We start from the raw sequence: 23,228 nt of genomic DNA, 5'->3' as shown, positions 1-23,228 counted from the left end.
GTAGAGAGAGAGAGAAACCCGAGAGCTTTAATGGAGGTAACTTTTGATTTCAATTTTATATCTCTTTGATTTTAATTACTTTGTCTTTGTGAGAGAGATAGAGAGAGAGAATTAACAGAAAGATTAAGAAAAGAGAAAGAAACTTAAAGATAAAGAGAGAAACAGGAGGTTGAAGAAGGTGAGAAAATTATTTTCCAGAGAGGAAAATATTTTCGGGAAGACGAGAAAATCGTTTTCCCAGAGGGTGCGTTTGGCAGATTCTCGGGAAAAACAGAAGGAAATCAACTCCTTAAGGGTCTGTTTGGTGGGAAAATCGCAGAAAAGTAAGTTTCTTTCATCTTTTTCTTCTATTACTTCGAATATTTATCGTTTCTAGCATGAGTAGCTAAGTCTTTTATATCTAGGGTTTAGATGAAGTTTAAATAACTATTCTAATAATAAATTTATTACAGTTTTTATTGTTTTAACGATAATATCTTCCGGGTTTTTAGACCGTTCATGGACTGCAAACCTGAGTTATACAAAGAACTATCAAATTAGACCAAAATTAATTTGTCCTTAGAATTGTTAGGAGAACGGATTCGAAAACCCTAGGTTCCCTTTTTCTGAATATCGAAATATTTATTTATTTATTTATTTTTCTTGAGTTTTATATTTTAATTCTATTTTATCACCATCAAAACCAATTTTAAATCTCAATAGTTTTAAGGTTAGAATTAATTTAACTTAGTCTCTGAGGAACGAACCGGTCTTACCGGAACTATTACTTGACGCCCGTATACTTGCGGGTGGAAACCTATTTAGGTAACTTTTTAGGCCCATCAAGTTTTTGGCGCCGCTGCCGGGGATAGGTTTAGTAATTTGGATATTGTTTGTTTTGTTCATTAGTTTAGTGTTATTTGTTAACTTAGACGTTTTTGTTTATTTTCGTAGTTTCTGACTCTTTCTTATTTTCAGGAACTACTCTAAGGAAAAAGCCGAAAAAAAAAGAACATAGGAGCGAAGGAAAAGAAAGGAATCATAAGGAAGAACGAAATGAGAGGAGCATTCGCTAGTATCGTATTCTATCTATTTCTTTCTACTTGTGTGTAATTGGTTGGTAGTTTACATTTATAGCTTGTGTGTTGTTCCTTGAACATTGTGAGATCATGGCACGTTATTCTAACGGTTGGTCATTCCATGATGATGATGATGACCTTGAGCTGAAGAGTTCCATCATTACCCGATCTGATATGACCTTAAGAGAATACCAACAGTTGCGTAGAGCTGAGCTTAACCAACGTGGTATGACCCTAGGAGAATACCGACGGGTTAATGAGGGGAATAGGTCAATTGAGCCTAATCGACCTGGTATGACCTTCGCAGATTATCAACGAATGTGTAGAGATGATCAGATTAGTGAGAGGAATAGACTATCTGAACCTGATCGATCTCGTATGACACTAGCAGAATACCGACAGATGTATAGAGATGGTCAGATTAGTGATGGATATCGTCCGACACCAAATATGTATGAGAGACCTTATATTCCACACTATTCTGAGACCAATGACTTTAGAGGCAGGTATGATCCTAGTATATACGGAGGGAGTTATTATCAAGAGTCTTCATGGAACTACACTAGTGAGCCTTATTATGAGGAGACTCTTGAAGAGTCCACGAGTCGTCTTAGAGAGATGATGTCACAATTTGCGACTCAAACGACGCAGGAGACTGAGTCATTGACTCAACAGGTAAAGATGCTTAAGTCACAGTTATTCGTCGACGAGGAAGGGGTTTCACCGCCCCAAACTCAAGAGGGTACTAGGTACGATGACGAGGGTAATACGTCTAACCCTAGTACTAAGTTAAATGTCGATGAATTTACTGATAGTACCTTAGAGCCTGAACGGTCTGATGACCTTGTCGTCTTGTTTCCTCCACCAGTGTCGTCTCACCATGATAGGACTACATTAGACGTTGATGTTCAGGGTGATGGCTCTATGAGCAAGTTTGAGGATGACACGATTATGAACTATCCGATTTTTGACACTTATAAGGAGTCAGTCTTAGATGCAATGCTAGGAAGGCCTGATAATATAACTGACTGCGAGGCTCCAGATGCCTTTGAGGATGTTGATGACATAGTAGTTAGAGACATGTTGGATAGTTTGTCAGAATATTTACCTAAGGAAACCATGGACCTTGACTTGGTCCCCAAGCCTACTGCTTTACCCTTAGAGTCTAGTTCGACTTTCCACATGATCTCAAACTCGGTTGTTGATCCTTTTTGGGACATTTCAGACGTCTTTCCAAAGACGTCTATGGACGTAGTGGATATTCTGTCCACTAAGCTTCCAGATGATTTTTTGCCTTCGACTGATATTTTGACTCTTCACATGTATGTCGATCCTTTTGATGATTTCTTTGTTGTCGTTCCTTGTATTTATGCCTACTTAGTGGACTGTGCACCCACTAAGTTTGGGGATGGCTTGTTGTCTTCTATCGCCTCATGTGCACTTCATATCCTTTATCTTTTTGTGAGACGATTGGCACCTGCATATAGCTTTCTTTGGGTTGACCCCCAAAATTTCCGTCTCTTATTATATGATCTTTGACTGATTGAGATGGGTTTTGATGTTTGTGGGTATCATCTCTGGAAACCCTCCACGAGACAGAACTCGTGCTCTTGCGAAAGCAAGAGAATCAACGGCTAATTGCATAGCTCAATGCAATCGTGTGTACCCGCGTTAGTGGTCATTTTTATGGTCATGATCTTATGTGCTTTATTCTCATATTTCTTGTTGATCATAGGAGCATTTCTTACTTGTTTTGCTTCTGAGGCATGGTTTGTTCCAAGTTTGGGGATGACGACGAGCTCGACATCAACTTGGAACCTGTTCATACACGAGTCTCGGTAGTAGTATCTTTTATCTCCTCCGGCTATGGTAATATCTTTCCATTCTTCTCTTTAAATTAATATGTCTTATCTTTTGGTGAGTATATGGTTGAAACATTGAGGACAATGTTAATTTTAAGTTTGGGGATGGGGTATGACTTTTAGCCATGACCATGGGGTTTCAAAAGACAAGAAGGTTCAATAATTCGACCAAATTTGAAAATTTTTGGGTAGATTTGATATGACTTTAATGGTATGCTTAAGTATGTTGATGCATGTGTTTCAGTTTTGGTGAATGTTATGCATGTTCTTAGTTTTTTTTCATAAATGTTAAGTCCTTTAGTGTTTGTTTTCTGATCATATGAGTAGCATCCTAAGGAAGAAGAAACATTTCTGAGGGACCTATACTAGTCATTAGTGGAGACTTAAACCCATGTGAGATATCTGAGCCTTTATATTGTTTTCGAGTGTACTCTTCTGCGCTAACTCTGAGTAGAATGAAGAGCTACTCAACCTCGTAACTTTTAAAAGAGCTTAGACGATCTCATGAGCTCAACTTTCTTAGCCACTAGGAGTGACATCAGGATAGCGACCTTACTCTTGTAGTCCATGAAACCCGATAATAGTGTCAACTTTAGGTAGACGGATACTCCACCATCTATTCATCATCCTAATCCTGAGAATGAAGACATGATAGTTATAGAAAGAAGAATGTGAAAGCAAAGTGCGAAAGAAGAAAAAGTTGTTTGTTGAGAATACTAGTGTTAGTATTTGTTTGTTATGAAAAAAAAAAAAAAAGTGAAAAAAAAAAGAGAAAAAGAAAAAAAGAAATGAGTTTATGTGTTATTTTATGCTTTTATGTGTAAGTGTTGTGAGAATAAAGTATTCAAAGCAAAAAGCTAAGTTTAGAAGTTGTTTGAGCGTTCGTCTTATTGAGGATGTCGACATTCTCGGGATTTCACTACTTTCATCTCATTACTTGTATCCGTTGACCTTTAGGAAGCATTGTTAGAGGGTATAGTGGGTGAGAAGGGTGAGTGAACTTCCCTATTCCATTTTAGTGGTTATTTCCATTCTTTAGAGATCATTTCGTTCTAAAACTTGTTATCCTCATTTGTTTTGTATGTGTTGAGTTTCTCTTTATTCCATGCTCACACATTAGAGTGAACCGTATTATCTATTTTTGAGTGATTTCATGTTTAAGAGTGTATAACCGTGAGGCTAAAGTCGAGGCGAAATGTACTAAGATAGGAATCGAGGTTTTGCAACTTTAGACTTTGATGATGCTCATTATGATTGGACACTTACATTTTAGGATGAGATTACTAGTGAGGAGACTTTTAACATTTATATGCGTTTATCGATTTTGATTCGCTTGTTTAGCATGCTTGAGTGTATCATTTGTGGTCATTATCTTATTTACATCGATGTTGTACTCTTTATCTCTTTGAAACTGGAATTTTGTGGGTATATTCACTGGAAACCCTCACGAGACGACACTCGTCCACTAGGGGTAACCTAGGGGTTTAACGGCTTGTTGCATACGCTAAATGCAACCGGGATTCCTCCGAAAGTGAGTTAGGATTTTACTTTATTGTTTTGTTTTGTTTATTTGCTCGAGGACTAGCAAATTCTAAGTTTGGGGATGTTTGATGTGGCGTTAAAATACCACATTGAGATCACTTAACTTGGATGAGTTAGTTCGTTTCGGGTTTTATTTCTAATAATTTATGTATTTTTCTTGTTAGGAAGCTTATTTGGAGTTTGGCATTACATTCGGAATAAAACGAAGCAATTCGTCACATTTTCGTCTCATGTGGAAGAGATCGGAAGGAAAATAGCACCAGGGGTATTTTGGTCATTTTGGTGAAATCAGAGGTTCAATGGAAAGTGGAGTCAATGGTGAGTCCGGCGATGAAGACGGAAGTCGAATCGGTGGTCGGACGGAAAAGTTATGGAACAAAGAAGTCGAGGGACATTTTGTCTACTTTGGAAATTAGAAATGTAGAAATATATACTGAAGGCACCCCTTGGTTGCTAATGAAATACAAAGTCCAAAGCCCAAAGGCCAAGAGTCTAAGAAAGAATTGGAGAAATCTATAAGCACCCCTCTCTTATGTCTCAAGAGTTTGGATAAAAGAAAAGAAAATCTGGAAAAAGGGGGACTTTCATCTTCTTCAATTAGTTTTCTAGGGTTTAAGAGAGAGATAGAACCGAAGCTTGAAGTGTTGATTTTCTTTTTCTATTTTTGATTTTGCTTTGTTAATCTTCTCTTCTTAGTGAGAAAGAGAGAGAGATTACAGAGAAAGAGAGATAGAGAGAGACAGAGAGATTAATATGAGAATTTTGTAGAGAGAGAGAGAAACCCGAGAGCTTTAATGGAGGTAACTTTTGATTTCAATTTTATATCTCTTTGATTTTAATTACTTTGTCTTTGTGAGAGAGATAGAGAGAGAGAATTAACAGAAAGATTAAGAAAAGAGAAAGAAACTTAAAGATAAAGAGAGAAACAGGAGGTTGAAGAAGGTGAGAAAATTATTTTCCAGAGAGGAAAATATTTCCGGGAAGACGAGAAAATCGTTTTCCCAGAGGGTGCGTTTGGCAGATTCTCGGGAAAAACAGAAGGAAATCAACTCCTTAAGGGTCTGTTTGGTGGGAAAATCGCAGAAAAGTAAGTTTCTTTCATCTTTTTCTTCTATTACTTCGAATATTTATCGTTTCTAGCATGAGTAGCTAAGTCTTTTATATCTAGGGTTTAGATGAAGTTTAAATAACTATTCTAATAATAAATTTATTACAGTTTTTATTGTTTTAACGATAATATCTTCCGGGTTTTTAGACCGTTCATGGACTGCAAACCTGAGTTATACAAAGAACTATCAAATTAGACCAAAATTAATTTGTCCTTAGAATTGTTAGGAGAACGGATTCGAAAACCCTAGGTTCCCTTTTTCTGAATATCGAAATATTTATTTATTTATTTATTTTTCTTGAGTTTTATATTTTAATTCTATTTTATCACCATCAAAACCAATTTTAAATCTCAATAGTTTTAAGGTTAGAATTAATTTAACTTAGTCTCTGAGGAACGAACCGGTCTTACCGGAACTATTACTTGACGCCCGTATACTTGCGGGTGGAAACCTATTTAGGTAACTTTTTAGGCCCATCAGTTACCCCACTCCATGACTCACTTCGAGTTAAAGCCGAGCATTATCCAAATGCTCCCTACCTTCCGTGGGGTTGAGAACGAGAACCTCTACCACCATGTTAGGGATTTTGAAGAAATCTGTGGGACTATGAATCTCCCTAATATGCCTGATGAAATTTTGAGACTTAGGTTGTCCATTTCTCTTTAAAAGAGAAAGCAAAATCTTGGTTGTATGCCTTACAACCTCATTCCATTACTAAATGGGAAGAATTAAGCAATTTGTTCCTTCTGAAATTCTTCCCTAAACACAAAACTATCACTTTAAGGCAAAGTCTTAACAATTTTGTGCAACAAGAAGGAGAGTCTCTCTATAACTATCTTGAGAGGTTCAAAGAACTTGAACTACAGTGTCCACATCATGGTTTTGAAAAAATGAGACTAGTCCAGATTCTTTATGATGGACTAAATTATTCAACTACATCCATGGTAGAGTCATTCTGTAATGGCGGGTTTATCGGTAAGAGTGCTGATGATTGCATGACATTTCTAGAAGAATTGGCTGAGAAATCCCACCAATGGGAAACTTTTAGAGGACCTCCTACTAGGGCAAATCCTACTCCAAGTAAAAGTGGCATTTATAGAATTGATGAGTCAGAACTTAAACTCGCCGCCATGGCTAGAAGAATAGAAGCCCTAGAACTTGGTCAATCTAAAGCATTCAGGGAGGATCCCACTCAGGTCATGAGTGTTGGAAATGAATCCATCTCTTATCCGTGCTCCGTCTGTGGAGACCCTTCTCATACAGGGAACAAGTGTACCCTGTTATTTGGTTATGATGAAAAAGAACATGCCAATTTTCTTTATCAAACCTCTAGGCCAGACAATCGTCAGAAGTATGATTCTTATTCCAACACGTACAATCCAGGTTGGAGAAATCATCCCAATTTCTCTTGGTCCAAGGGTCAAAACCATAGTCAACCTAGCAGTTCAATAAACCCTCCTGAGTTTAATGCCTCTAGGAATCCCTATACTCAGCCTAGTGCACAATATCCTCCGGAGAACAAGAACTCTCTAGAGGAGGCCTTCATAAAACTAGCTAATAGCCAAGTAGAGACCAACCAATCCTTGAATAGTCTGAAAATCCAGGTAGGTCAACTTTCAGAAGCCCTTAGCCAGAGGGAAAAGGGTATGTTTCCTAGTCAAACTGAGCAAAACCCAAAAGGTACACTAGGTAAACAACCAATGGATCAAGCCAATGCAGTAACCACCCTTAGAAGTGGTAGGGTAATTGATAATAGGGTAGGAGTTCCCGAAGATAGTGAAATAGATCATGAACCCTCTTCTATGCCAACCAGAGTCTCTAGTGATGAGCCTTCCAGTGATGAGCCCGAGAAGGCTCCTGAGTCCGAGCCTTTCTGGGCTTTATATGTTACTTGGACGGACTTTATCAAAACACAAAAGTCGTAGATTATGATCTTAGCTTTCCAGAATGGTATGGTATAAGTCGTTCCGATATCGGACGAGAGAGTTAAGACTGTTTTACTAAACAATGCGCTATTCAGCAAATCTGAAAACTGCCTACTGTTTTACTATTGTAGCTGGTCATCGAGATATCGAATGCTGTTTGAGTCTTCATCAATATTGTAGTATGTCTTGTGACGATTCCAGAAAGGTATGGTACAAGTCATTTCGATATCGGACGAAAGAATTATGACTGTTTTACCGAACAATGCGCAGTTAGGAAAAATTCTGCTTTGTTGTTCGTATTTTTTGCAAACTTCAAAGGCGATTCACTTGGATTTTGGGGAATACATCTAATGACTAAATGTTAAGGTTATAAGTCAGTTCAAACAGTGATTGATCGACCCCGATTGGGCATGGTTATGAAGTTAGAAGATTGATCGGAATTCGGTTAACTCGAAGTCTTCCAAAAACTTACGAGTTTCTTTTAGTTCGTATAGTCATTGTTTTCTTTTATTTACTCTTCATGGTATACCACGGTTCTTATCAAAGAACCTAACGTATATTTCTTTTGTCTATGGTTTGGTAGAGGAGGAGCCGGAGCTTATCGTTGACGATGATGCTACGCTTTTGGCGGAGTTGAAGTACCGCCAGGTAGGGGTTCTGAATCCTTTATCCAGCATGGTTTTATAGATAATGAATATGCTAGATTATACAGTTATATATGCGCCATTATAACTAGAGTTTAGGTAGCATGAAACTCGATTTATGTGATGAACTGAAATATGCTTGAAATGTTTTGATGCGATATGAGAAATGCTTTCGAACTGTTTTTATGATGATTGCGAACTACTTGGGATTTTCTTGTATGTACCCGACTGCGGATTATGTCAACCTACGGGCACGTAGCCATTGAGGGTAGGTGACATGTGGACACGGGTGTGACCCGTGTGAGACCGGTGAGGTGGGCGACACTAGTCATGAGACCTGTGGGAGTAGAGTGCTTCACTTGCTGGCCATTGGTGCTCGTGCCTCCAGTTCGAGGCTCAGGGCCGTACACCCTGACCGCTCGCCTGGGAGGTGACATTGATTGGGAATCCCTCTGCTTTGTGGCGATATGACTCTTGGTTGTTCCACTTCCGTGTTTGATAAGTTAATGAATTGAATATGAATATTGGTTTTGATAAATGAATGAAACTGATTTTGAAAGATCGCATTAGATGCATGACAGGGTACCGAAGAAAATGAGGTTCAGGTCCTTCCATGGGTATTGGGGGACGGCTCTCTTATTCGAACTCGGTGATCAAAAACTTATTTAGATATTTAAGGTATATATGTATCATGAGGTAAACTCTTCAATGATTGCGGAGTCCCTTAGTGGGAGAGGGACTTACCGGCTAGGGGTAAGTCTCTTTCTCGAGGAGACGTAGTGCATTAGCTAGTGCCATAAATGGGCTGGTACTATCTAACGCACTCTAGGTTCTCCTGAGGTACTCTCCTCTTATTGGGAGGGCACCATGGGTGGGCAGCTAATCACTGCTATTGCTTGCTAGATTAAGGAAAATGGTTTTGTATATAGTATATACAGTAACTGGTTTGATAACTCGTTTTGTCATGATGTTTACAACTTATTGAATGAACTTTTGAAAACGTGATGGGTTTTGGATTGGTCTTCTACCAGAATAACTCGTGTCGGTGAGTATTCTGACCCCCTACCAGTTGTTAGTGTGCAGGTTCTTGGTTGTAGCCTCGAGGCGGAGTGTGTATTCCAGCCGGTGATCTTGTCTGACGAGGCTAGCAGGGTTATGTTGTTGTCTTTGGATTTGTTTATTGGCTTCTCGTTATTTTAAAGTTATGTATTTATTGCAGAAACCAAACTCTAAAATGTATATATATATATATAATACTTAGAGTTGTTTATAAGTTGTATCGGTGTTTTATGAGGCGTTTGTATTTTTGTGGTTCGGGTTTCGACCCGAAACTGAGTTGGGTTTGTTTAGCTTCCGCTCGATAGTTTATCTCTTTGTGTATGCGAATGTATGGTTTGCATGACAGGTTTGCAGGTACGACCGGTTCGATTTACAGAGGAGACTCTGCCGGATTTTTGTCTCGTCTGTGAATTGCCGGGGCGTGGTCGTGTCTATTTTGGGACACGAGGCGTCACAGTTGGTATCAGAGCAGTTTGTTCTGGTGACCCATATCAGAGCAGTTAGTTCTGGTGTCCGGTAAGTCGTGTATAGTGTAGAGCATTGACTGCTCTAGACTTCAGGGAAGGATAAAATTGGCGAAGATTAGGTGTCTAAAAGCTTCAAGATTAAAAACTACCAAGAATAAAAGATGTTACATATGTATTTGTTTCTTTTGATTTTCGTTTCTTGTTTTGTTTTTCTCGCGAAAGGAAGACTTGAAGGATGGTCTAAGATGGTATATTTCCTTTATTGTTGTACAAGATGGTAGAAGAGGATAACCAAGGGTTAAGAGGTTTTGATGATAAATTTTGGGTAGGTCAACATATTGATGATGTTGAAGTATCGAAGACAGAAGAGTATGAGAAGGTTAAGTGTGGTGGGTAATTGCCAGTACAGAAGTTTACAACGATTGACGACAACGAACTATTAAGGAACTTTACAAGATACATGTATATATCGGCTCATTTGGGAAGGATGCTATATGTGGTCAATTTGTTTGATATGTATGGACTAGTGGTAAAATTTATGAGCCTAAGTCACTCGAGCAGGTGATTCTCATATGAAGGCATTGCCAGGAGTAGCTACCCTAGGCGAACCGGAAATGTGAGAAATGCCATCGAGTAACGAAGAAGCTACTGATTGAACCACTTGAGATGTATTGTGACCACAATGGAGTGACCATAACTTCAGGAAAGATACATGAGGGTTGTAGAGAGGTTTGAAGATTCAGATGCGTGAAGGATGTAAAGATGGTGAAAGATATGTTGTTATCTGATTAAGCTCAGAAGTTACTGGAACAAGCAAAGCTCTTGAAGAATTTATCGATGGGGTCAGAAGTTCGTCATTATAGTAGGAAATGATCAAGAAGAGTTGTGGTCTTATTTAGTTGAGAAGTCGTAAAAGTAAAGCAAATTGATTCGAGAGATACATTGAGATAAAGTGAGTCGATCTAAATTTCGAGGACGAAATTTCTATAAGGGGGGAGGATTGTAACATCCCGTGTTTTAAAAGGTTAGTTTAGGGACTATTTGGCATTTGGGTCAAGTCAAAAGAGGGGTTAAATCAGCAAAGAGTACAATTTAGAGGTCCTTTTGCAATCAGGCCAAAAACAGGGACTTAACTGTAAATTCGTCAGATTTAATAGAAGAAACCAAAATTCAGATTTCTTCCTTATCTTCTCAGCTCGACTGAACCTAGGGTTTCATTTTTGGGAAAAATTGGATTGAAGAGAATTTTTGGTGGTTTTTGAGGGGGAAATTCGATTGTCTTTGGAGGTAAGTGATCATAATGGTTTATTCATAAGAATTTTCATTTATCTCTCTCTAAAGTATTATAGTTTTATAAGTTTGGGTTTAATGGAGTAATTGGTTTTGAATTTCATAGAAATTGGAAAGAGATTCAACAAATGAAAGTCTTTCTTATGATATCCATCTAAATCAAGGTAAGAATTCAACAACTTTGGTGATTTAATTAACTAATTAGATGATTTCATGTCAAAACTCTTAATTCTAGGGTTTAATGATTAGAAATTGGGGGTTTTTCACGATTCATATAATTTTAGGGTTTATGTGTTAGGAATTAGGTGATTTTGGAATTTAAATAATGTTAGAGAGGAGTTATTTGGGTTAAATTATCGATTGAACGCCGATTTGCGAGACTGAATTTCAGTCTACTGTCCGAGCCTTTCTGGGCTTTATATGTTACTTGGACGGACTTTATCAAAACACAAAAGTCGTAGATTATGATCTTAGCTTTCCAGAATGGTATGGTATAAGTCGTTCCGATATCGGACGAGAGAGTTAAGACTGTTTTACTAAACAATGCGCTATTCAGCAAATCTGAAAACTGCCTACTGTTTTACTATTGTAGCTGGTCATCGAGATATCGAATGCTGTTTGAGTCTTCATCAATATTGTAGTATGTCTTGTGACGATTCCAGAAAGGTATGGTACAAGTCATTTCGATATCGGACGAAAGAATTATGACTGTTTTACCGAACAATGCGCAGTTAGGAAAAATTCTGCTTTGTTGTTCGCATTTTTTGCAAACTTCAAAGGCGATTCACTTGGATTTTGGGGAATACATCTAATGACTAAATGTTAAGGTTATAAGTCAGTTCAAACAGTGATTGATCGACCCCGATTGGGCATGGTTATGAAGTTAGAAGATTGATCGGAATTCGGTTAACTCGAAGTCTTCCAAAAACTTACGAGTTTCTTTTAGTTCGTATAGTCATTGTTTTCTTTTATTTACTCTTTATGGTATACCACGGTTCTTATCAAAGAACCTAACGTATATTTCTTTTGTCTATGGTTTGGTAGAGGAGGAGCCGGAGCTTATCGTTGACGATGATGCTACGCTTTTGGCGGAGTTGAAGTACCGCCAGGTAGGGGTTCTGAATCCTTTATCCAGCATGGTTTTATAGATAATGAATATGCTAGATTATACAGTTATATATGCGCCATTATAACTAGAGTTTAGGTAGCATGAAACTCGATTTATGTGATGAACTGAAATATGCTTGAAATGTTTTGATGCGATATGAGAAATGCTTTCGAACTGTTTTTATGATGATTGCGAACTACTTGGGATTTTCTTGTATGTACCCGACTGCGGATTATGTCAACCTACGAGCACGTAGCCATTGAGGGTAGGTAACATGTGGACACGGGTGTGACCCGTGTGAGACCGGTGAGGTGGGCGACACTAGTCATGAGACATGTGGGAGTAGAGTGCTTCACTTGCTGGCCATTCGTGCTCGTGCCTCCAGTTCGAGGCTCAGGGCCGTACACCCTGACCGCTCGCCTGGGAGGTGACATTGATTGGGAATCCCTCTGCTTTGTGGCGATATGACTCTTGGTTGTTCCACTTCCGTGTTTGATAAGATAATGAATTGAATATGAATATTGGTTTTGATAAATGAATGAAACTGATTTTGAAAGATCGCATTAGATGCATGACAGGGTACCGAAGAAAATGAGGTTCAGGTCCTTCCATGGGTATTGGGGGACGGCTCTCTTATTCGAACTCGGTGATCAAAAACTTATTTAGATATTTAAGGTATATATGTATCATGAGGTAAACTCTTCAATGATTGCGGAGTCCCTTAGTGGGAGAGGGACTTACCGGCTAGGGGTAAGTCTCTTTCTCGAGGAGACGTAGTGCATTAGCTAGTGCCATAAATGGGCTGGTACTATCTAACGCACTCTAGGTTCTCCTGAGGTACTCTCCTCTTATTGGGAGGGCACCATGGGTGGGCAGCTAATCACTGCTATTGCTTGCTAGATCAAGGAAAATGGTTTTGTATATAGTATATACAGTAACTGGTTTGATAACTCGTTTTGTCATGATGTTTACAACTTATTGAATGAACTTTTGAAAACGTGATGGGTTTTGGATTGGTCTTCTACCAGAATAACTCGTGTCGGTGAGTATTCTGACCCCCTACCAGTTGTTAGTGTGCAGGTTCTTGGTTGTAGCCTCGAGGCGGAGTGTGTATTCCAGCCGGTGATCTTGTCTGACGAGGCTAGCAGGGTTATGTTGTTGTCTTTGGATTTGTTTATTGGCTTCTCGTTATTTTAAAGTTATGTATTTATTGCAGAAACCAAACTCTAAAATGTATATATATATAATACTTAGAGTTGTTTATAAGTTGTATCGGTGTTTTATGAGGCGTTTGTATTTTTGTGGTTCGGGTTTCGACCCGAAATTGAGTTGGGTTTGTTTAGCTTCCGCTCGATAGTTTATCTCTTTGTGTATGCGAATGTATGGTTTGCATGACAGGTTTGCAGGTACGACCGGTTCGATTTACAGAGGAGACTCTGCCGGATTTTTGTCTCGTCTGTGAATTGCCGGGGCGTGGTCGTGTCTATTTTGGGACACGGGGCGTCACACCTAAGGTATCCTAATCTTAGTCAAATTCTAATAACAAATTCTAAATAAATAAAATACTAGAATCTAAAAACTAGAAGGCTTCCTAAAAATATAAAACTGCTAAAATTAATAATACTCTACTAAAAAGAAATATGAAACTGCTAAAATAACTTGATATAAGGATATCTAAGATTTTCAGAAAATCTCCCTGCATCAGTCTATCTCTGATCCATCGATGTATTATCGACGAAATTCTAACTCTTTCGTAGCTATTTTATTGTATGTTGATGATATCTTAGTTACAGGGTTCTCAAATTTAGTTGTTAACCATCTTATCACTCATCTTCACCAGCAACTTAAGCTTACTGATTGGGTAATCTAACCTGTTTTTTGGGCATGGAGGTTCATCGATCCTCTGATTCGATTGTTATCACTCAGAAGAAATACATTCATGATCTTCTCTGTCGTTTTGTACTTCTTGAATCAAAACCAACTCCAACACCGGCGCTATCAGGTTCAAAGTTATCTTCCACTGATAGTGACTTGATCTCTGATCCTACAACCTACATGAGTTTAGTCGGAGCTTTACAATATTTGAATCTTACTCGACCGGATATCACATATTCCGTCAATCAAGTGTCCAAATTCATGAAAGCACTAACTTCTGTCCATCTCATGGCTGCGAAGAGAATTCTCCATTATCTGAAAGGTACCACCTCCGATGGTCTTATTCTTCGCCGTTCGTCGTCGTTATGTCTAAAAGCTTACTCCGATGCTGACTGGGCTGTCCTGATGATAGGAGATCCACGTCAGGCTTATGCGTTATGTTGGGTCCCAACATTATTAGTTGGACGTCTAAAACTCAGCCAACTGTTTCTCGTTCCTCCACCGAGGCCGAGTTTAGGGTCGTGACCCATACTACTGCTGATGTCACATGGATAAAGAATCTCTTCTTCGAACTTGGATTTCCTCTAGAGGCACCTCCGGTCATTTACTGTGATAATGTTAGTGCGACCTATCTTGCCGTCAATCCTGTTCTTCATTCTCGGACAAAGCATGCTGCGATTGATTTTCATTTTGTCCGAGAACAAGTTATCAATGGCAAGTTAAGGGTTCATTATATCAGTGGAGAGGACAACGTTGCTGACATTTTTACAAAGGGCCTCTCCACAGCGAGATTCTATCAAACACTACTTCTTACATTTTTCTTTGTTTGATTGGAGTTTAAGCAAGTTTGTTTGTGGCAGATTCAGAATATGTTGCTGAAGATTTTGGTGATTTCTATGGCTCTTATGGCGCAAGGTTTGTGGTTTTATCAGTTTTCTACTTCAAAGATTTTTGATGTTTTTGTACTTTGACTTTTTGATCCTCCATATAGTTTTTCAATTCGTAACCAATTAAAGTGGAAGTTTATTTGTGCGTGGTAAGTGTCGAAAATGTCAATCGTCTATTTCTATGACTTAGTGTTGTCTCATCACTCGCTGTCTGTCTCTCTCTCACACACAGTCCCTCTCATGGTTTGAAGAATCATTTATTTTAGCTTAGCCTGCTGCAAATTTTGTTTACCCTGAGTTTTGCTCCGTTTTTGTTTTAGTTTTTTATGAATAGTTAAAGCAACTCAATCTATTTTAGTGTACCCTGCTGCAAATTTTGTTGACGGTGTTAATAATATGTCATTTGATTCATGTTGATTGATGATTGATGAATAGTTAGGGCTTTGATTTACTTTTAACTTTTAATTTGTTTCAATCTTCTTCTTCTGCTTAAGGCAATATTTAGAGCGCCAGAGTAGGTAAAGTTGTAAGTGTATTTTGCATTGAATTACCGAAACTCACTGTAAATATAGATGGTGATAATGGGTTCATGAGGGATAAAAGTACAATCAAGGTAATTTTGAGTTTTAGGGGTTCCTCTCACCACCCCTAGATATCACTTTTCTTCTGTCGCTCTCAATTCGTCTCACTCTCTCACACATACTCACACAAAAACGAATATAGGATTTTCAAATGGATTTCATAGCAAATCGATTTTGTGTTATCTATGAGTTGAAACAAAAATAGCTTTTTGGTAGGAATTTATGTTAGGCTTTCTTATCTTTTCCCATATTAGGGTTTGACAATGGTATTTGTCTTCTTATTTAGATTTGTTATTTTTGCTTGATCACGTCAGTTATATAAAGTCAGATTTCTGCCGATATTGACGGATGATAAAGTAAGTTCCTGAGTCCGTCAAAGTTGTCCTTGGTATGGACTCTATTTGTTTGAAATGGGTTGAGAGTCTATGTACTTTTTTCTGATAACTTCGTTATTTCTTGCCTTACAGATAACACGATGCCAACTATCCTGCCGAACATAACTCAGACATTGTTTCTTATAGTCTTTGCTGAAATTCTGAGCCGAACCACATAGGGTTTCGATATGATATATATTATGAATGTTTATTGATTTATTTAGGGTTTCGATCTTAAACCCCCAAGTTTTATATGAGGATCCAACTCTGCTGGAATTTTGAAGCTTCTAATTAGGGTTCCAAAGTTGGAATCTTGAAAACTAAGGGTTTTCTTGCTTCTATGAAGTTCAACTTTTAGTTTATCGTTGTGCTTTTACTGGTCAGGTTCGTAATTCTTCTCATACGCCACTTATCAAATTTGATATAATTTCATGCATTTAGGTTTATTTGGAGTTCATAGATTCTTCAATTGATGAAGAAGAATTTGAGATTTATGACTAAGCTTCTTAACTTTGTTTAGGACCTTAGGTGTTGTAAATGCTCAATAAATACTTCCTTGATCGAAACCCTAATTTTACAAATTGGCTATCATCTTCCCCTCTTGCTGTTTTCTTCAAATTCGGTTGCAAGGTTCGTCTACCCTTCTCTTTACATAGACTATTTGTTTACTTTCCTTTTAGTTTTGTCTGATAAGTTAACTTAAAGGAGCAACATGTATAGTCCGCACTACTATTAGCTCAACTTTACACCGAAAATAAGGCAGAGACGGATGAAATGGATTGTCATTCAGGTTTTCCTTGGTAATCTATCAGTTTTGTTAGATTAAAATCTTTACTCTTTCTTTTGATTAGTCTTCATTTGTTTCATGTTCATGTTTATATTTGTAAGCTACTAATACATCTTAGTGTTATTAGTGCCAAAACAAGTGGCTTCACTAGTAGGAGATAGTAGAAGATAACCCATCTTCAAATTATCTTTCAATCACTAATTTTTTTTCTCTAAATGGTTAATTCACTTTCTGTTACAGGCAAATAAAAGCCCCAATGTACCTGTGAGTAACATTTTCGAGAATACTCCATATTATTGCAAATGTGAAACTGATTGTAAGTATACTTGGTGTCAAATTGTTTAGTGTGAGTTCATCGTTCATTACAACTCTAAGCTTACTAAATCTTGCATCTATGATAAATTACTGATTTTTGCGTTTGTGATTGGGTTCTTTTACTCATCTTCGAGCGATTACTGAATGAATTTATTAAAGAAACAACCTCCTGCGAAAGTACTCACTGGGGTTCAGTGTTTATCTTAGCGAAGTTCAATAATTAAATATCTTCACAAAGTTATCTACAAAGGTGAAGATTGTACAACTCTGGTGGTAGAAGGAATAACGAAAGGTTTGTCAAGGGAGAAGATCGCCTAATTGTGGTTGTAAAAGCGACAAATGAGATTCAAACAGTTTTTTCTTCTAATTTGGAATATTATATGCTTGAACTATTTTTTTTTTTTGCAGGGATTATATGTTTGAACTTAATAGTTTAAAACTATTTTCAAATTGTAGCTTTTATTTTGAATTTCAATTAGAGATTATTTTGTGCTACTAAGTTTTTGTGGATTTGTAAAACCGAATTACGTTACGCTAAATTGAGTTTTTCTAATGTGTTTTTTTAATTAACCCTTAATAACATCAAGTTTTACAAGAAAGGACCAAAAAATAAGATTACAACAGATAATTGGCCTAACTTAAATGAACAGCAAGGGATATCATGTAAAACCGCTGACTAAATTGCCGACGCGGCCAAATCGTGGGCTAAACTGTTGCATCTCCTAGTTACAAAGGAGTAATTTACTTGGACTTTTTCCGCTAATCCACGTAACTCAATGAGATCCGTCTGTAGTCGCCACGGGGCACTCTCAACACCCTCCGGTAAGAGATCAATTAGGGTTTTGCTATCTCCTTCCAATATAAATTCAACCAGTCCCATATCAGACGCCAAAAGAAACCCTAACTTGAAGCCGATTAGTTCAATATGGAGTGGAGATTTGGGGGAGAAAACAAGGGTCTTAAAACCCATGATCATTCCTTCTTCGTTCCTAGCTACAGCAGCAGCCGATGCTCTATCTTCTTTATAACTTCCGTCAACATTGATTTTAATCAGGTTCGGCGATGGTGGAAGCCATTCGTCTACCTGCAAGGAAGGATTAGTACTAGAAGAGGGGTGAAAGTTATCATACCTTAGAGCTTGATTAGTCTGATGCCAGATTCGTCGATTATCAATCCGAGTAGATCTAAAGATGAAATCGTTTCTGGACTTCCACCATTCCCAGAGTAAACAGGTGTATTTTTTCCACTTTGATATCTCTGTAACCCCTGCTTCTAATATTGCTTTTAAATTGCCGATTGGATCTAACTGTAAGGTTTGCAGGCAAGAATCATCAGAGAGTTGGAGCAGAGCTTGAAAGCATCTGCATGAACCGAAAAGATGATAGGTAGTTTCCGGTTCACCTGAATTACATAATAGACATGTTGAAGGTACAGTTTGAATTCTTTTACCAACATTACTTAATGTAGCTAAAGCATTGTGAATTAATTTCCAAAGAAAGATTTGAATCTTAGGGTTGAAAGAAGTATGCTTCCAGAATATCTTCCAAGGGAAATGTTATATGTTTGTAGGTAATGTAGGTAGATTAATGATTTCCGAGTAGTATGATTTTGGGTTAAAACGACCAGACTCGGTTGGTTTCCAGATTAGGTTATCCTTGGCTTGATCTTCATAAAGGGGTATGTTTAATATAGCTTGAACTGTGGTATTATTAAAATGGATCCTTAATAAGCCTTCATCCCATCTCTTTGGATTACTAATTATCAAATCCGATACCTTCTTGAGATGAGGAGGTAGACTTTGAATCATAACTGGAGTATGATTATCTATGTCATAAATCCATGGATCTGTGATGATGTTTATAGAAGACCCACACCCCACTTGCCATAAAGCATTATCCTTTAAAGTTGATCTGATTTGCAATAGTGAAGACCAAAATGTAGATTTATTTGATGTTGATTGTACTGACCAGAAATCCGATTTTCTACAATATTTTGATTGTAAAAGTTGGACCCATATAGTTTCAGGTTCTGTTAGGAATCTCCATCCCATCTTTGCAATGAGAGATTTATTTGCTTCTTCTAACGAACGAACTCCCAGGCCTCCTTGTTGTTTTGGGCAGCAAATGATACTCCAATTTATAAAGTGAAGTATACGGTCCGTAGGGGAGTGACCCCACCAAAAGCTCCTTTCGATTTTTTCAAGCTTCTTGGTAACCTGCTTAGGAATCAACTGAAAACTGAAATTGTAAGTGCAATAAGACCCTAGTATAGACTTAATTAAAACAGTCCTACCTGCTTGAGAGATTAAGTTTCCTTTCCAACCTGATAAAGAGTTATTAAATTTTTCGATTAACCACTCATATGTGTTAATTCTATTACCAGGTTGTAACAGGGAATTGCCAAGGTACTTTGCTTTAGTGTCCATTAAAGGATCATGCAAAGACGAGACAAAAGCATTCCGAGTAGTCGTGGGAACACCACGACTGAAGTACAATGAAGATTTCTCGAAGTTGACCTTTTGACCCGAAAAATTTGAGTAATCCTGCATTATATCTATAATGGCCTGTAAATTAGTTAAAGTAGCTTTACCAAATAAGATTAGATCGTCAGCAAATAAGAGATGTGAAATAGTAGAGCTGACGGGGTTGATCTTATACCCAATGTAATTATTTTGGATTTCATAATGAGAAATCAGGAGGGAGAGGGATTGAGTGGTGAGGATGAAGAGATAGGGGGAAAGGGGACACCCCTGTCTCAGACCCCTAGTCGAACCAAAGTCCCCAAAAAGACGACCATTTATTTGAACTTTAAATCTAGGGGGTGGAAACACATTCCATGATCAAATTTATAAGGTGGCCTCTCAAGCCCATCGTCACTAGAATGGTATGTAAACCCCATTCCACCCTGTCATAAGCTTTAGACATGTCCATCTTGAGGGCAAAGGAACCATTTTTGGCTTTAGATTTCCGCATAGAGTGCATAAGTTCTTCGGTTAAGATAATATTATCGAGAATTTGACGCCCAGGAACAAAAGCATTTTGGGTCCACATGATGCAAGTCTCAAGATACGGTCTAATACGATTAGCTAAAATCTTAGTGATGAACTTATAAATAGTATTACATGAAGAAATCGATCGAAAGTCTGAAGCAAACCTCGGATTCCTAATTTTAGGAATTAAAGCGATGGTTGTAAGGTTAATGCTATAATCAATATGACCTGTTGCAAATGCCTCCTGTATGTATGTGGAAAGTTCCACTCCAATTGTATCCCAATGGTGTTGGAAAAATATGCAAGGTAGACCGTCTGGCCCTGGGCTTTTTAATGAGCCCATCTCCATCACCACCAATTTAATTTCTTCTAAAGACGGAATCCTAGAGATGTCGCTAATACTTTCATCCGATAAGACTTTGTATTGTTGTAAGATCTCGATCGGCGGTGGATTGGTAGACTCAGCCGTGAATAAGTTCTGAAAGAAATTGGTAAGATCACTTGCGATTTCATCCTCATTTGTAGACGTAATACCCGACTGTAAAGTAAGTTGATTAATACGATTTCGTTGACGGCGGCCAGCCATTGCCACATGAAAAGCCTTTGTATTTCTGTCCCCATTGATGGCTCATTTTGATCTGGTCCGTTGTTCTGCCTTCATTTTTTCAATTTCTTCCAGATGAAGAATCTCTTCTTGGAGATTGTTTTCAATTAAAAGGGTAAGATCTGAAGGTATAATTGTTTGGATGTCTAAAAGACGTTTTCTCAAACTAGATAGCCGATTTCGAATCAACCCAAACGCCTTTTTACTCCATGAATGTATAGACTCCTTAATATGCTTGATTTTTTCATAAAATTGACCCTGATCTGCATCCCAATTGGATTGAAAATTGACTTCGTAATCTCTGTGCTTAGTCCAAAAAATCTCATATTTTGCTATAGTTTTTATCACAGAACCTTGGACTTGGAGCTTTAATAAAATAGGGGCGTGATCACTGTTATATCTGGGTAAGTGGAACACCCCAGCATCCGGAAATTGCAGCAACCAAGATGAAGAGCAAATAGCTCTGTCTAGTCGCTCTCTGGTAAGGTGGTTTTTCGCTTTGCTGTTCGTCCATGTAAATCCTGGGCCATTGAAACCCAAATCCACCAACGAAGTTTCCTGCATAAATTCTTGAAAGTTAGTTAAAAACAGAATTTGCGCCGATCCGCCCAATTTTTCTCCACGAGAACCGAGGGCATTCATGTCCCCAATACAACAAACAGAATTGGTGGTGGTACGAATAAGGGTAGAAAGATGAGACCAGAATCTAGGTCTATCTTGAACCCTCGGAGGACCGTAAATGCAAAACAGGTCCCAAGTAGAGGATTGAACTAAATTATGGACGGTAGCATGAATTAAATTCAGAGAATTAGCATGGACATTAAGAGTCACATTGTCGGTCCATAGAAGGAGTAAACCTCCACTACGACCAATCGAGGGCACAATGCAATAATTATTAAGACTAAATTTATTCAAAGTGGAAAGAAAAGAAATAACATTAAGCCTAGTTTCACATTAAAAAACAACTTCAGGTTTAGTGGAAGCAAGGAACTGATAAAGAGTCTCTTTTGTCGAGGCGTTCTCGAGTCCACGACAATTCCAAGAAAAGACATTCATTGTTCCGTAGGCGTTGACGCCGTCACCCTTTTAGCATAACTGTTAGTAGAAATCATTCCAGCAGTCCTTTTGAGTTGTCTTGAATTTCCTACCGCCGACACAATCGGGATGTTATGTGTACCCAAATGTTGATGTTCTGTAGATGTTGAAGCAGCATCCCTATTTGAAGTAGTGAGGTTTGGTGCAGTATTAAAAATAGGATTATCTTTGACCGATATCTCTGGGAGATTTGATCCCCTGTTTCTTTTTGCCTGTTGTAAGTCCGAAAGCAAATCACCAAACAAGTTAGAAATATTAGAATCTAAACCCTGGTGTACCCCAATCTTAGTGTCACAAGATTCCATTTCACGACCTTGACCCCGACTTACAAACAGGACTTTAAACGATTCCGGGTATTTTGGTTTAATTGCCTTGTGAACCAATTCCCGTTGATGGACAGAAACTTGTTGTTTAAGAATGTCCCCAAAAGACATAAGAATCGGACAGAACTTATTAGTATGGCCGATGATTCCGCAGGCAATACAAAAACGAGGAAGCTTTTCGATCCTAATGGTAATAGAAATTAACTTATATGCCGATAATTTCAGGTAAACTCGTTGAGGGAAGGGTTTAGTGATGTCATATTTTATTTTGATACGGCCATACACCGTCCATTTTGAGGCGTCTTCCTCAGTGGCAGGAATATTAACGCCAATGGAATTCGCCACTCGATTTACCGTCTGAGTGTTCAAATGACCCATAGGTATTCCATGAAGTTGGGTCCAAAACCAGACCGAGTAAAAAACACAAGCATTAGGGTCTGTAAACTGATCACAAGGTTGTAAAACCACCAATTCATCTTGGATCACCCAAGGCGAATTCTCCATGGCCAAGTCAAGTTCAAAGGAAGTCATAAAGCGGATCAAGAAGACATTAGTTTTCACTTCCGTAAGGGTGAATCGATTTGGCATGTTCAAGACTTTAGAAAGCCTAAGCATAGCCAAAGTAATATCCACTTTCTTGTTGGATTGAAACCAGATAACCCCCTGTTTGATAAGGTCAGACGTCGATATGTTTAAGTCCTCCCCTTCCACAGTAGTCGGAACCACTTCCTCCGTGGTAAGAGCCGCAAATTGCTGTAAAAACTGTGAGTCTTGAGTATTCATGGTGAAGAAAGGAAGATAGGAAAAAAAGAAGACAAACAATGATGAGATGAGACTAAATCTCAAGAAAAAAACCCCTATAAAGGGGAGTAATGAGCCGGAAAAGATGAACCGATGCCTCCGTTCAAACGAAACCGCTCAAAACTGACAAGAAACCGAATGAAACTAACTAATAACCGTTAAAAGCAAAAGCAAAGAGGCGGCGCCACCCTTATCCTAAAAGTCTCCGCTGCAGAGCAACTTTATTTCTTCTTTTCTTTCAAGTCTTACTTCTGAGAGGGTTTGCCTTTTCGTCTTGTTTGGCATTAAAGAAGTTATTTATGTGTTGATTTTATGTTCTAGGCTAAAATTGAATTGCTATTGATTGTTGTGTTGAGTGTGATCATTAGGGTATTCTATCATATTCCAGGATTAAAATAGAACAACATAATATTTTTTTTTTGCGTAAATTTGTTGCCAATTCTTAAGGATAAGGATGAGCAGAACGAAGTCTTGTTGTCAATTGATTTCTTTTCGCTAGAAAAGCAGGACAGGGCATGATTAGTGTTCCATTT

General features: G+C 38.1%; 1 long non-coding RNA gene across 6 annotated transcripts in view; it reads left to right on the top strand.

Annotated features, from left to right (window-relative positions):
* Positions 1–23,228, top strand: part of LOC147560639 (uncharacterized) — a 58,895-nt gene that overhangs the window by 5,219 nt on the left and 30,448 nt on the right. For 3 of the 6 annotated variants that reach the window (XR_015235407.1, XR_015235403.1, XR_015235402.1), the window contains 2 exons: positions 9,210–10,953; positions 11,063–11,120. This is a non-coding gene — a long non-coding RNA (uncharacterized LOC147560639). Of the gene's footprint in view, positions 1–8,079; positions 8,145–9,209; positions 10,954–11,062; positions 11,121–11,548; positions 11,623–12,000; positions 12,066–13,130; positions 15,764–15,874; positions 16,586–23,228 lie in introns of those variants that run through there. The other 3 variants (XR_015235406.1, XR_015235408.1, XR_015235404.1) reach the window with 3 other exon arrangements.

Source organism: Eschscholzia californica, unplaced genomic scaffold (genome assembly GCF_041429995.1).
Source record: "Eschscholzia californica isolate CP2 unplaced genomic scaffold, dmEscCali1.0.p SCAF_2, whole genome shotgun sequence".
NCBI lineage: Eukaryota > Viridiplantae > Streptophyta > Magnoliopsida > Ranunculales > Papaveraceae > Eschscholzia > Eschscholzia californica.
The sequence above is the reverse complement of the archived record's forward strand: the minus strand, read 5'-3'. Positions and strand labels throughout refer to the sequence as shown.